The sequence below is a fragment of the Antennarius striatus genome, chromosome 14 (genome assembly GCF_040054535.1).
Source record: "Antennarius striatus isolate MH-2024 chromosome 14, ASM4005453v1, whole genome shotgun sequence".
NCBI classification, from domain to species: domain Eukaryota; kingdom Metazoa; phylum Chordata; class Actinopteri; order Lophiiformes; family Antennariidae; genus Antennarius; species Antennarius striatus.
The window spans coordinates 2318915-2323756 of NC_090789.1; positions in this window are offsets into that span (position 1 = coordinate 2318915).

Sequence of the window (4842 nt, forward strand, 5' to 3'; positions counted from 1 at the left end):
CTACGCGCATCTGTTGGGGGGCGTGAGAGGCGCTGCCACGACTCCTCATTACAATTACATCGACTGTCTTGCATAATATCAAAAAATCTCAGAGGGTGGGAACAGTGTTACATCACGGACTCATGAGGGGGTGGGTCTTGGACGGGAGTATATGATTTAGGACAAATGAGACCTTAAGCCATTTGGAGATAACGGTGGTGGAGATGTAGCCGTCCGGGCGGGCAGCCCCCAACTCTCCAATTTGGTGGAGGGGAGGACAGGGGGCTGTGGATGTGGAGGACAGCCGTGTGACGATATGCAGAGAATATACAAGAGGACCCGTTAGTTTAACAAAAATGGACGAGGCCGGCGAGACGTCACGATGCGCCGTCGCCAAGAAGCTCCACACGCCGCTCATGAACGCGCACCGCACGTCCGGAGGGACCGCAGCTTACCAGGAGCTCAGCCAAGCCCCACCGCAACCCACCCCGCAGCATCTGAGATGAAACAGTAAGAAACATAATTCAGATTATATGTGATTTTAAAGCGTTTTAGTCTTGAGTTGGAAAAGAAAAACCTGCAGCGGCGGCGCAGTACGGGTTTCTATGTGACGAGCTGGGGCGCGTTAAGGCTGGAGCGGAACGCACTGCGCGTTCAGCGCTGTTGTGAAATAAGTGAAGATCTACAGGCCGATTAAATGCACATGCATGACCACATTTTTCTCCCGTTGCGATTTGTTCCGTTCTATAATCAGTTTAATGTGTGTTTGAAAGGTGCAGCATGCAGCAGCAGCAGCAGCAGCATCCGAGATAAAGGCTGCGCTCCATCTGATAGAAGCACAAACGTGTAGTTTCACTTGTGGCTGCAAACACTTTTTGGCACGACATGTCCAAAGGAGTTTGACCTCACGTTAACGTTCGGATGTCAGCATTACAAATGTCTGTATTGTGTTAAAAATGTCTGTTAACGCGCTCCACTGGCTTCTCAAACGCTTTTTGATTACTTTCTGTCTTCTTTATCACCATTAATGGTGATCTAAGACGCGCTGTCACTCTCACTCCAATCCCTCTGCTTCGGTTAAAAATATGACTTGAATATTTCTCTTTTTCTTTTTAATTTTTGCCATCATCCTCCCTTTAAAGCAATTTTTTAGATTTAAATAGGAATCATTCCAGTGACGCTGACTCCCTATTGTCCCCACTGCTTTCCCATCATTTCTGTCACTTTATTTTACAAATTTCAGAGATATCAATCCCTCACTGTAGATTTTACAGAAGTTTAATGACACAGTTGCAGGGGGAGGTCTAACCACACCGACCTGCGGTGGTGTCTGAGTGGCCTCGGCCAGCGCAACCTCTCTCATCCCGGTGCTGAGTTCTGTTCGGTCCGTTTGTTGGCGACAGATTGTGACCCTTACTGTGTGAGCGGGTGGAAAAGCATGAAAGAGCAAAAGCTTGTGCGTTTCCTGCAGGATTGGATTAGGCCTGGTGTCACCACAGAGGTTACATAAGGCCTGCTTAATCTGTGAGAGTCTGACTTCCCTCTATGTTATTATATTATAAATATCACTACATATTTTATGTAGAATTGACTTTAAGATAGCTGCTGAAAGTGCGTTCAGAATCCCCGCACCAGACCGCGTTAATTCGCCCATGCATGCAAGAAGTTTTCCACTTTAACTCGCTGCGTGCATTTCTTTCTATATGCATTCAAACCGATTTAAAGGGAAATATTTGTAACGCATATTTTTACGCGTTCTTTGCGTATTTTGTGTTCATCGCTGAGGTCATGAGCTGCATCGGTCAATCGCAGCTGAACCAGGCCGGACGGTGGAAATGCGCAATTAGTTCCCCCGCGATGACGTGTGGTAAACACAACATTTACATTTGTACAGGTGAATCCAGGTATATTTAAAAAAGACGCACTGATTTCGTGTGTTAATTTCATTCCAGGTGCAAGTTAGGAGACTTGAACCTGGAAGATTTAAACTGACTCGCTGAGGATTTGCAGCAGCTTCTCTGGAGCTTCACTCTGGTGCAGTCAGAGAAGCTGCAGGTGCAAAGCTCTGACAAGCTGGACTCACAATGACCTATATCAGCAGGTTTACTATGCAGGGCATTTCCAGGGATTTTCCAGAGGGGGGGGGGTGGGGGTGTCCGTATGACTCACACTATACTTAGATGTCTCTCAAGACATTCTTGATCTACTTCTAAGTCATTTTTTTGTTCTTCCTTTCAGAGTCACGCACCAGAACGCATCTGAAACCAAAACGAGCCCCCCCCCCCAACTTCCAGGTGAATATGAATCCTGTCACCTTTGCTGCTGTGTCACAGACAAAACCAAACTCACAAAATCAAAATATCCACATAATACAATTTACATTTCCCAGCTGATGACCCCTGGAAATAAAAAAAAGAAGAAGTCCCTCCTGGACCGTCTCTGCGGACGCAGCGGTTCCGCTCACATTTGACAACATTTACAGCATCTTTTAATGACCGAGGCAATCTGTTGAAAGAGATTATTGTTCAACGGATTGCTGACACGTCACCTTGAAAGAAAACTTCAGGGTAATATCCCTACAGATACTTAAGGGTCAGTTCGATGGGACGCAACTGTGCGTAATGTCCCTCTCCTTCATTACTCCGCTGTCCGCAGGTTTTAAGTAGCAGCTTTATAGCAGCTTATATAATGTCACCATTTCCTCTGTTATACCGTTGGAGTATTAAGGATAGGTCGTCTCTTTTGAGCCTTTTAATGCACTCAGCAGTGCTCACTGTTTAATGCGTCAATCAAGAAAAATTTCGAACCTTTGGTATAATAAATAGATAAATAAATAGGACGTTGCAAAGATATTAGTTCCAATCGTATTTATTGCATTTTGAACAACGCACAGTTAAAAAATAAAATAAAAAATTGATCCACTGTACCTACCGCACTTTTACGCACATTCGATGCAATTAGAAATAATATGAGTATAGTATTAGAATTATAAACAATTTATAAAACGTTTTAATCAAATGCAACTTTATTTATCATGACAACAATGGTCGCCCCCACTTATCAATCCGCCACATATCAGATGCACACATAGAACAAAAAGGACACAAAAATGACATTTGTAAAGTTTAGAAATAATTTATTGAATGTAGGCCTCGTTATTAAATATAAATCAAGCGTCATACATTTGTCTGTTCGTCCCTCCATTCTCAGGCAGGGTTAATTAACGTGTGTGTGATTAGTGGACGGAAGCACTGGCCTATTTTCACGATGCTGCAAGAAAGAGCACGCTCTCCATTATGGTGGCGCAATTAGACATCACACCTCAACGCGCCACCGCCAACGCCACCCATGTACGTGACGTCACACCTCTCCACACACACACACACACACTCTACCAAGAAGAAACAGTGAGAAAAATCTGACTTTAAAAATTGACAGAATGATATATTCAGTTAAATATTACATGTAAATGTTATTCCAAAAGGATATTATATACATTACATCACAATAAAAATAAATCTATTCCAAATCCAATAATTGCAGGGATGTTGCAAGGACTTGCAGGGTCACCAAAACGATGATGACATTAAATTGATAATCAGTGCAACATATTTTCATATTAAATAAGTAATATAATTTTATGAGGTTGTTTTTTTTTTTTTTTTGCACATTCAGGTGAAGAATTGAGTTTGCACTTCCGTCATTCTCAACAAAATCTCAAAACAAAGTCGTTCACACCTGAACTAACAAGTTAGATATTCTTTTAGAAGAAGAAATTAATGTTAAATGTTAATAATATTTGAATAATCCTCAGGATATTTTAAGAGGGATAAAATAAAAGGTGGATACTGCAGGAAAAAAGTGCATTCTTAATAATTCTGAATATTAAGAATCTTCCTGTTTACCTCTATAAACCTTTATGTATCGTTGAGTATTCACCCTTGCTGTCAAGTGTACATGTTTCTACTATAATATTTTTCTTTACAGGACTATTTTCATAAAATATTCCCCTCAGTGCTATCTTATTCCCAGCTTGAAGCCCCCCGTAAAGATCTTTATTGTTGTTGTCTTTCGTCCACTGGATCGTCGGCTTCAATGCTTTGTTTTGAATTCCCATAAGAACCCATTCACATTTCGGTCATATAAAAAACACTTAATAGCTTGGAAAATGTGTTTTCCCAGCAGTATCCCTTGTGAATCTTTAGTCATGCTTGTTTTTCATCTCATTTCACTGAAGCATTTTTTAACACCGTTTGACAAATTATCTGCACTAACACTCCAAATTTATGACTACAATTATCATCCCACCTCTGGAATATGTCCAAAACGCAGTCAAGTTAAAATTTGTTTGGGTGAATTAGCCCTTTACGAGCTTCCCTGTCATTGTTTGTCCTTACAGGTTTTGTCGGAGGTTGTGTGTGTGTACGTGTGTGTGTTGCTGGTTCACAGGCCTGAGGGGTTGTCTGTTATCTTTGGTTATCTAGCTGTATGAGTGACGTACATTTTTCATAAAGCTAGATAACCGAAAGTAACAAGAATCCCATTACATGCCTGCAACGAGGATGGAACGCTTAAAAAAAAATAAAGACAACCCCAGCAGAGGGAAGTGAGTGAGCTCGGACGGATCGGATGGATGCTGCCAACCGATGACGTGAAGGTATGAAGCAGTGTTTCATAAGGGGGGGGGGTGATTTAAAGGGAGGGGAGGGGCTGCCCTCATCCACAGCCTAATGTGCATCAGGAAATACAAATATCTAATATTTGAGTTGTAATTAAAAATCCATCAAATCTGCTTGTTGTACATACAAACCGCAGTAATGCGGCGTTGGTGGAGATGGTGTTGCCACTGTGTGTGTGTGTGTG